Source organism: Hypanus sabinus, chromosome 16 (genome assembly GCF_030144855.1).
Source record: "Hypanus sabinus isolate sHypSab1 chromosome 16, sHypSab1.hap1, whole genome shotgun sequence".
Classification (NCBI taxonomy): domain Eukaryota; kingdom Metazoa; phylum Chordata; class Chondrichthyes; order Myliobatiformes; family Dasyatidae; genus Hypanus; species Hypanus sabinus.
Genome location: NC_082721.1, coordinates 8212438 through 8223487, shown reverse-complemented (window position 1 = coordinate 8223487; position 11050 = coordinate 8212438). Strand labels below are relative to the sequence as shown.

Here is an 11050-nt window from a genome sequence, read left to right as displayed (position 1 = left end):
AAGCACTTTATAGCACACTTTGCCAGCCAATGGTGTAGTGGCAACTGCACCAGACTTCGAGGTGAATGGTCTGGGGTTCAAATCTGGTCAGCTCCTTGCACACTTCCCACTCGGGCTGGTTGAGCTTCAACCTAGCAACTTGGCCTCATAAAAAACAAACAAATGCTAAAAGGACAGCACAAGGATTGGAGAGGAGCAACAACTGCAATGTTATAATCATTCCTAATACAGTTATGACACACAGCTGAATAAGGGAATCATTAATGGTCAATTTGCCTCATGCTTCCAGGATTTGCAGTTTTGCTCTAGATTTCCAGCATCTAATTTTATGCTCGAAGCATTAACCATAATTTGTTTTGGTAAGCCAATTATTTAATATTGGTCAATGTTGGAATCTGACATTCTTTCAGAAGTCAACAATGAGGCATAAAACTAGTTGCTCATGATCATTTATTAAGTGCTAAGGGAACATGGGAAATGGATAAGAAGAGTAATGAGAGCAGGGAACAGGCGATAACAAAGAAAGAGTACAAAGGGATGAGCGATTGAGCCCATGTGCTACTTCCATTAAATTTTCATAGATAACAGACATTCCATTCAAATTTGTACATAAGAGTTAGCCAATCAGATAACCCCATTCAAATAAAGCAATATTTGAAACTGCTACTGCTAGAACATACGCCGAACAATAGGTAACTATATAAAATACAAGTCGGCATAGAAATTCAAACTACGAATTAATAATACGTAGTAATAATCGAACAATAATTAGTACAATCTGGTTTAGTTTTTAGATTGTGACTGAGTATGACTATAGACCCAGTCTTTAATGCTTTAGATAATTGGATTCCAAGTTACCTGTTAAAAAGTTAGCTTCCAGGGGGATGAGCTAACACAAGTATAATTATTCTTGTGGATTAAAGTCTCCACAGTATTATTTTTCTATTTGCATAATTTGGCTTTTGCTTATTGGTTGCTTGTCAGTCTTTATTTATAATTTTTCATAAATTCTACTGTATTTTACTGTCAATTCCTGCAAGACAATTAATCTCATGGTGGTCACTTTATTAGGCACACCTCATTAACACAAGTATCAAATCAGCCAATCATGTGGCAGCAACTCAATGCATAAAAGCATGCTGACATGGTCAAGAGGTTTAGTCGTTATTCAAACATCAGAATGGGGAAGAAATGACTTTGATAGTGGAATAATTGTTGGTGTCAGATGGGTTGTTTGAGTATCTCAGAGACTGATATAACCTCCTTGTATTTTCACACACAACAGTTTCTAGAATTTACAAAAAAATGGTGTGAAAACAAGACACTCAGTGAGCAGCAGTTTTGTAAGCAAAAACTTCTTGTTAATAAGAGAGAACGGAGGAGAATGGCCAGATTGGTTCAAGCTGACAGGAAGGTGACAGTAACTCAAATAACCACACGTTACAACAGTGGTGTGCAGAAGATAATCTCTGAATACACATGTTGAACCTTGACGTGGATGGGTTACAGGTGCAAAAGACCACACTGCGCTCCACTCCTGTCACTACTTTGAAGGAAACATTCCTGTACCTAACAAAATGCCTGCTAAGTGCACACCAAGTTTGATAATAAATTTGATTCTGACTTTAGAAAGCTAAAGAATTACTTTATTAACAAATGGTAATTCTTGGGACACAGATCTTAGTGTTTCAATTTCATTTAGGATTAGTTGCTATGTTTATATCGGAACAATTGATATTGATATTGTTATCAGAACATGATATTTATTAATTCTCTAGCATAGCCTTTCCACATATACTGTATTTTTTGTGATTAGCTGGAATGAATGAGAACTGAATGAATTTCTTTCCTTGTCTTTATTTACAGCCACCCTTATGCCACAGGTCTGTATTGATTGCTTCTCCTCTCTATTTATTATAAGCCCATTATAAATGCCACACTTTCTTCATATATGCTTCTTTAAAACTGTAATCACTGACATAGTACCCAACATCTGGATGACTCTTTAAGCTACAAGCAATGGTAGTTGTTTTAAAGTATTCTAGAAACTGATGTGTTATGTTCCGAATTTTAATAATCGTATCTTCTAATGCAGGCAGCACACCACTGATGTATTGTACCCAGTCTGGAAGGTTTATCCTCCACCATTCATAATTTGGATCAGGTAGGACCGTTGTGTTTGATTCCAACACATGGACAGAGTTTTTATATAATTCCTCCGAGAGCTCCATTACATCCTTGCAGAACATTTCCAAGCAGACCAGTGATTCTGGAAACACACAGAATAACGATTGTTCTAAAGGGGAGAAAAAGAGAAGAAATGGTTTAGTTTTGGTAAAGTGCAAAAGTTGTAGAGTAATTTCAGGATTCCCTGTTGAAGTGCAGTGAAAACTCCTACGTCAAGCCATCAGGAACAAACATTCTCATAATGTTCTCTCTTTCAATAACAGAGTCATGGAGCACTTCAGCACAGGAACAGGCCCTTCAGTTGTTCTAGTCCATGCCAAACTTTTATGCTGCTGGGCCCTATCAACCACACTTGGACCACATCCCTCCATCTATGAACTTATCATAAATGTCGAAATCAAACTTGCATCCATCACTTCCGCGGGCAGCTCGTTATGCACTCGCACCACCCTTCCGAGTGAAGCAGTTCCCCCTAAATATTTTACCTTTCAAACTTAACCTATGACCTCTCATTCTTGTTTCATCCAACATCAGGAGAAAAAGCCTGCTTGCATTGACCCTACTTATGCCCCTCACAGGGATCGTGGCAAAACTGCTAAAGCAACAAACCTTTTCTGTGCTATTCGTAGTTGTGTTTATCGCCCCGAACCACTTATGAATATATACATATATATATTAATTCTGGTAAGATGGTAGCACGTTTGGGCACAGCAGCCTCTTGGGTACCAACCAAAGGTATTTATTTATTTGTTAAATGTCTTTTTTACGATCGCAAAACAATGCTGGACTCAAAGAACTTTGGGTAGTGCAGGTCTACCCGATCAGTGAGCTGCTTGTTTGCAGAGGAGCTGGACTTGGTGCAGACGGTGTTGTTGACCTCTACAGGAAGGCATGAAAGTGGTGTGTGAATGAGGCATGCAGTGTAACTGCAGGTGACTGTCTTGGACTTTTCTTGCATTGCAAGATCCTGTTGTACATTGATAAAGCAAGATGCTGCAGGCCTGCTTCCCTTCTTTAGTGGTGCGACAGATGGCGGGGAACTGCATGACATCGGTTGTAGCAAGGACTAGGCCTCAGGCTGCAGGCTTGCCTGCTACTGCTGCAGTCCAGAAGGAGAGGTGCAGTAAGCGGTGTAGCGTGACATCCATGCTTGGCTGTGGGCTGGGCTCTCTCAGCCCGGGCTGCCCTCCCGTGCTCGATCAGTGGAATGACAGGTTGGATTGTGTGCATCTGCACACTGATGAGAACTGTACCATCAATTTGCAGGTCACGTCACTCAGGCACTTGGGATATATTTATATATTTATATGTGTGTGTGTGTGTGTGTGTGTGTGTGTGTGTGTGTGTGTGTGTGTGTGTGTGTGTGTGTGTGAGAGAGAGAGAGAGAGACCGTGCTCTTTTGCTAACTATTTTAAATGTGCCGCGTATGCTTTGCACCTTGACCCCAGAGGAGTACTGTTTCCTTTGGCTGTATTCATATGTGGTTGAATGATATAGATATAGAGTGCCTAAGACTTCTGCGCAGTACTGTAGTAACTTTGTGCATTGCTCTGTTCTGCTGCCACAAAATAAAACAAATTTCATGACAGATGTGAGTGATGGTAAACCTGATTTTCTGATCTGGGTCTCTATTGTGGACTGAGAGTGGGAAGGGGGCAGGGAGAGGGGAGAGAACGGGAAGCACCAGAGAGACATGTTAGGAATCAAATGACCTTGCCTGGTATCTCAGGGCTGGGTGTGTCTGCACCCGTGCCACCCCCCCAACCCTGGTGCTCTTTTTCTGTCACCTTTCCCACACTCCTCCCACCCTGCTCCACCCTCGCCATTCCCGCCAGATTCACAAACTCCCTCTCTGCTCCACATTGACAAATATAGTACTATGCAATAGTCTTAGGCACCCTAGCTATATATATACCTAAAATTATAGCACAGTACCAAAAGTCTTCAATACTAAGCTCATACCATGAAATAATTGGCATGTTTCAGTCTCTCAGGAAGGCAATAGGTTACATCTAACATCAAACATAATTTTCATTGATAAAGTGTACAACCATTCAGACTCTCCACTAATTAACTGTCTTTCACTGAGAGCTAGACCCTCCTGTAAGCACTGATCTTCATGAGAAATGAATCCAAACAAAGGAACCCGGCAATCAGTTAAGGGAAGAATGCAGCGACCAGTGGTTTTCTCGTGAATGTTGTGTCCCTGATATTCCATGCCTGTGATGTTGCTGCAAGCAAGCTTTTCATTGCACCTGTGCTTTTGTGTACTTGTGCATGTGACAATAACATTGACTCTGAATTTGACTATATTAGCTTGGCTGGGAATACACAAGGTCAGTGTCGTGTTATGTGAGGACACAGGTAGTTGTACTGGCTGGCTCGCTAACTTTAATACCCAAGTCACCTCAGAGGAAGAGCATGCGATCTTTCCTGTGACTTTTTGCAGCCACTGGCACATTTCACTGCAAGATCATAATGTAAAGGAGCAGAATTAGGTCACTTGTCCCCTCAAGTCTGCTCTGCCATTTCATCATGGTAAATCCATTTTCCCTTCATGATTACAGTTGTCTAAATAGGGGACTCCTTTTGATTTAATATCGTTCCAATATCTTCATAGTTTGGAGAAAGAAATGGGAATTACCACAAAGCAAAATGAGACAGGCGAACGTACCAGCCTTAGAAATACAGCTCCCAACAGTCCGGCTTTCTTTGTTATGCATATGTATCAACTCCTGTCATAAAATACAGAAAGAGAATTGGAAATTATTTCCTCTAAGGATAAAAGGTTAACAATTTAACCAAACGAAGGATAGAAATTCAATTTCCCAGAGAGTGGGAACCAACGGAATACGTAGGAAACAGTTGAAGACAAATTGTTTAATGTATTCAGGCAATAATTAGATATCATTGTTAGGAACAGAAGGATAAAATAATGTGGGGAGAAAGCTAGAAGCGAATACTAAATTTAGTAAATCAGTATTGACCATATTGAATTGTAGAATATGACCTGAGAATCAAGTTTATTGCCATATTTATTGTTTTGCAGCAGCAGGACAATGCAAGGCAGAAAATACAGTCCTAGCACATACATATACTACGTTGTCTGAGACTTTTGGTCACTACTATAGTAATCTTATATATTGCACTGTAAAGCTGCCACAAAACAACACCGAATTTCATGACTTATGTGAGTGATGATAAACCGGATTCTGATAATGGGTCTCTTTTGTGGACTGAGAGTGGGAAGGCCAGGAGAGAGTAATTATGGCTGGGAAAAGAGGAAGGGAGAGGGGAGGGAGTGGGAAGCACCAGAGAGACATTCTGTAATGATAAGTAAACTGATTGTTTGAAATCAAATGACCTTGCCTGGGTCACAGAGCTGGGTGTGTCTGCACCCACACCACCCCCCCCCCACCCTGCTCCTGGCAGTCATTCTCTGCCACCTGTCCCACACTCCTCCCATGGAGGTAAATCCTCACCACTCCCAACATCCTTTGGTTCCGTCAGATTTACAAACCTGCTCTCTGCTCCACATTGGCAAATATAGAACTGTGCAAAAGTCTTAGCTATATACATGTACTTTCCACAATACTGTATTCTATAAATTACATTAAGAAATATATATAAAAAAAGTAGTGCAAAAATAGTGAGGCAGTATTAATGGGTTCACCTTTATATTGTGAACACACTCATTCTAGTGAAATCTGCCGGTGTTGTTGCTTACCTCCGTGGTGACCGCTGCATGCCGCAGGGTCCGGTTTTGTAAGTATATAAATTCAGAGATAAACTTCACATGCTGTTGGTCAATAGAGTTCAGTTCTATTACAGAAACACCTTTTCGATGGAGATCGTATACTTTTCCACTCCAGTTTCGTCGAAGGGAGGTGATACTGTTGGTAGCTTCTGCCGACTCTGTTCCATTCCACCTACAGGGAATGCCAGAAAACAGTTCCCAATTTCAGAAACATTGTAACTCACAGCAAATCCTTTAACTAAGTTATCAAAAGGACAATTAAACATTTTTATATATCACATTCACTACTATCATCCCCTCAAAATTACTGTAATCATTAGGCTCCAAGACCTTGTCCTCAATACCTCCTTGTGCAATTGGATCTCTTGCAGACCCCAGTCAGTTCAGATTGGCAACGTCTCCTCGGCAACCTCCATCAGTAAGGGTGCACCAGAGGGCTGTGTGCTCAGCCCCTTTCTCTACTTGCTTTATACTTATGTTTGTGAGGGTAAGTACAGCTCCAATGCCATGTTTAAGTTTGCTGACGATACTGCCAAATCAATGGTGGTGACAAAAAAGCATCATACAGGAAGGAGATTGAAAATTTGGCTGAGTGGTGCCATAACAACAACCTCTTGCTCAATGTCAACAAGACCAAGGAAGCTGATTAAATGGCTAAGGGTGCATAGTTTTCGGGTGCTTGGAAGTAGGAATAAAGGGGCTGTCAGAGATAAGTTTTTCACACAGAGAGTAGTGGCGTGGAATGCACTGCCAGCAATATGGTAGAGGCAGATACAAAAGGGTCTTTTAAGAGGCTCTTAAAAAATGGAGCTTAAAAAATAGAGGGCTATGCGATAGGGAAATTCTAGGCAGCTTCTTGAGTAGGTTACATGGTTTGCACAATTTTGTGGGCCAAAGGGCCTGTAATGTGCTGTAAATTTTGATGTTCTATGTTCTGATTATTGACTTCAGGAGAAGGAAACCAGAGGACCATGAGCCAGTCATCATCAGAGAATCAGAGGTGGAGATGGTCAGCAACTTTAAATTCCTCTGTGATATTATTTCAGAGGACCTGTCCTAGGCCCAGCACATAAATACAATTTAGAAGAAAGGACAGCAGTGCATCCACTTCCTTGGGAGTTTGTGAAGATTTGGCATGACATCCAAAACTTTGACAAACTTCTATTGATGTGTAATGGAGAGTATACTGACTGGTTGCATTATGGCCTGGAAATGAATGAAAAATGCTACAAAAGTTGTTGGACATGGCCCAGTCCATCACAGGAAAACCCCTTCCCCCAAATGAGCGCATCTACTGTACATGAAACAATGTCGCAGGAAAGCAGCATCCATCATCAGGGACCTCCACCATTGAGGACATGGTCCCTTCTCACTGCTGCCATTAGGAAGAAGATTCCAGAGCCTCAGGACTCACACCACCAGTTTCAAGAACAGTTATTACCCCTGAACCATCAGACTCTTGAACCAAAGAGGGTAACTTCACTCACCTCATCATTGAAATCTTCCCACTACCTATAGACTCATTTTCAAGGATTATTCATCACGTGTTCTTAATATTTATTGTTTATTTATATATTATTATTATTCCTTTCTTTTTGTACTTGCACTCTTATTTTTCTTCTGTCTGAACGTCTAAGTTGGGTAGTCTTTCATTGATTCTGTTATGGATATTATTCTATAGAATTATTGAGTATGCCCACAAGAAGATGAATCTCAGGGTTCGACATGGTGACATATATGTACTTTGGTAATAAATTTAATTTGAACTCTGAACACTAGACCGTGACTCTACAGTGACATTGCACAAATATAGAGACACAAAAGATGGCAGAAGCAAAGAATATGAAGCAACAAACCATCTGTCAGGAAATGTAGAGGAGGCTCGATCCAAAAGCAGAGCAGTGGAGCCGATTCAGTGGTGAATCATAACCTTAATAATAAACCACAAAATAACAAGTCACAAGGGGCCACAAAACAAGAGGGAACAGAAAGTAAACACAACAGGCAACCCGGGAAACTTTAGGCAGGGAGAGTGAAAGCAAGAGGCAACTGGTTGAGGCCGACTGACTTGATGAGTGAATGAGGGATGTGGATGAGAACTGGGGTTAAATAGACTGCAGGTGAGTGAACGAGGACTGTGGATGAGAACGGGTTAAATAGGCTGCAGGTGAGTGAACGAGGACTGTGGATGAGAACGGGTTAAATAGGCTGCAGGTGAGTGAACGAGGAATGTGGATGAGAACGGGTTAAATAGGCTGCAGGTGAGTGAACGAGGACTGTGGATGAGAACGGGTTAAATAGGCTGCGGGTGAGTGAACGAGGACTGTGGATGAGAACGGGTTAAATAGGCTGCAGGTGAGTGAACGAGGACTGTGGATGAGAACGGGTTAAATAGGCTGCAGGTGAGTGAACGAGGACTGTGGATGAGAACGGGTTAAATAGGCTGCAGGTGAGTGAACGAGGACTGTGGATGAGAACGGGTTAAATAGGCTGCAGGTGATGAATTGGAAGCAGGTGCCAGACTCTGCTGGAAGAACTCAGCATCTTGAACAGTGTCTGTGGGAGGAAAGGAATTGTCGATAAGGAAAAGGTTTCTGTCACGGTGTGCACTGACAGACGACTGAGTCCAGCTGCAAAGGAATGACAGACTCCCGTATAGGGACAGAAGCAAGAGTTCATTTACAGCAATTCTAACAGAACATCAGTGGTCTGACTGAGTGACACTGCGAGATTCTCAAAACACAAGGACCCCATAATAAGCACTAATTAGGAGTCCCTTTTAAATAATCACATTACACAGAAAACGTGAACCAATTTAAATAAACCTGACAAGACTGAACAAGAGGCACAAGGGCTTAAGGACTCTAGATAAGACAACAATGACCAAATACAGGTGCACAGGCCTGCAGGATTCACAACAGGTTTTAATTTTAAACATCAACAGTTTCTTTCCTCCCACAAATGCTGATTGGCCCATTGAGTTCCATGAGCAAATTTTATGTTGCTTCATAGGAATTCCAGTTGGTTAAGTGCCAAAAACCTACCTTTTATGAGAGGCACAGATAGAGTAGACAGACAATATCTTTTTTATAACCATATAACAATCACAGCACAGAAACAGGCCATCTCGGCCCTCCTAGTCGATGCCGAACTCTTAATCTCACCTAGTCCCACCTACCCGCACTCAGCCCATAACCCTGCACTCCTTTCCTGTCCATATTCCTATCCAATTTTACCTTAAATGACACAACTGAACTGGCCTCTACTACTTCTACAAGAAGCTCATTCCACACAGCTATCACTCTCTGAGTAAAGAAATACCCCCTCATGTTTCCCTTAAACTTTTGCCCCCTAACTCTCAAATCATGTCCTCTCGTTTGAATCTCCCCTACTCTCAATGGAAACAGCCTATTCACGTCAACTCTATCTATCCCTCTCAAAATTTTAAATACCTCGATCAAATCCCCCCTCAACCTTCTACGCTCCAATGAATAGAGACCTAACTTGTTCAACCTTTCTCTGTAAATTAAGTGCTGAAACCAAAGGGTTGTTCCCCCCAAGGGTTGAAATGTCTGATACCAGAAGTTTTAAGGTGAGAGGGATAGTTAGAAAGGAGATGAGGAGCAAGTTGTTTTTTAAAAAAACATGGAGACTGAGAGGTGACTAGAGTATACTGCCTGAGGTGGTGGTAGAGACAGAAATGTTAGAGACTTTTAAAAGACATACACATAGACACATGAATGTGAGAAAATTGGAAGTGTATGAACATTCTGTAGGTAGAATAGATTAATTTGGTTAGCTGTGATTACTAGTTTAATTGGTTTAGCACAACACTGTGGGATGAAGGGCCTGTTCCTATGCTGTACTGCTCTATATTCAATGTAGAAAGGCTACCTGTTCTTCTGTCCTATTCTATTACATCAAACAAGGAAAGTCCTTTCTAGAGTTGCTAATTAGCCTGCTTCACATATCATTCAACATTTATTTTGTTTGTGATTTGAAGAGAACGAGCTGCTACTGACAGAAAGATTAATGGGGAGCTCAGAGGTGTTGCTTATCATTGTATTTTCTTCACACATAGGCTTGGTGGCTTGGCTAAAGATGTGAATTTCCTCCTGATCCCATGATGTTTCTTTGAAGATGAACTGATCCACCATCTCTATACAAACAAGATCTGTAAGTATGCTGCACATTTCACACATTGCCAAAAAGTTATCGCTATGGTTCTGAAGTTAAAAAGTTGTCACTGTGGTTCTGAAGTTATAAAGTTAAACTGTAGTAACTGTAACTGTAGTTCTGTAGTTTAGTTTCCTATTTCAGATCTTCGAACAGGTTTCATAATTAAGAATGACAGAATTTGAAATGAACCATGTAACATGAATTTGTTATAACCTAATTTTTCCTGTTCAAGTTTTCTGAACAGGGGAAAATGAGTTATACCAGATTAACAGCATGGCAAATACTTAGTAAGTTCATACAATATAAAAGTCATTCAAGAAGATGCCATTAATACAGACATGACAGAAATCTTTGTCGAATACACCATCTTCCATTGTGTTCAGAAACAATCGAATTTATTATCACTGACATATGTCATGAAAATTGTTATTTTGTAGCTGCAGTTCATTACAAGACATAAAAAATTATGGGAAATTACAGACATAAATCAATGTGCAAAAGATAAATAATGAGGAAATGTTTATTGATTTTTGGATGATTCTAAATCTGAGGGTGGAGGGAAAGATGCTGTTCTTAAATTGTTGATTCCTGGACCTCCTCTCTGATGGCAATAAGGAGAAGTCATGTCCCAGATGGTGAGGGTCTTTAATGATGGATGGTTCCTCCTTGAGGCAGTGCCTCTTGAAGATGTCCTTTTTGGTATTGCAGCAAAAAAAGTTTTATTTAAATTGTTGTTACATTCCTACAAGACTGCCTATTTATATTAGGAGTTTGCAGAGATTCAGCTTGGAATCAGGACAAATTTCTATAGATGTGTAATGGAGAGTATGACTGACTGCACCACAGTCTGGTATGGAAACACCAATGCCCTTGGATGGAAAAACCTACAAAAAGTAATTGATACATCCCAGTCCTTCACGGGTGAAG

At 40.8% G+C, this 11050-nt stretch overlaps 1 protein-coding gene across 3 annotated transcripts in view; it reads left to right on the top strand.

Annotated features, from left to right (window-relative positions):
- The window catches only part of LOC132405975 (phospholipid-transporting ATPase IC-like), a 175376-nt gene that overhangs the window by 6455 nt on the left and 157871 nt on the right, over positions 1-11050 (top strand). For 2 of the 3 annotated variants that reach the window (XM_059991061.1, XM_059991059.1), the window contains 3 exons: positions 1867-1883; positions 2096-2164; positions 10026-10120. The gene's annotated coding sequence lies outside the window, so the exon portion shown is untranslated. The remainder of the gene's footprint in view (positions 1-1866; positions 1884-2095; positions 2165-10025; positions 10121-11050) is intronic. The other variant, XM_059991060.1, reaches the window with a different exon arrangement.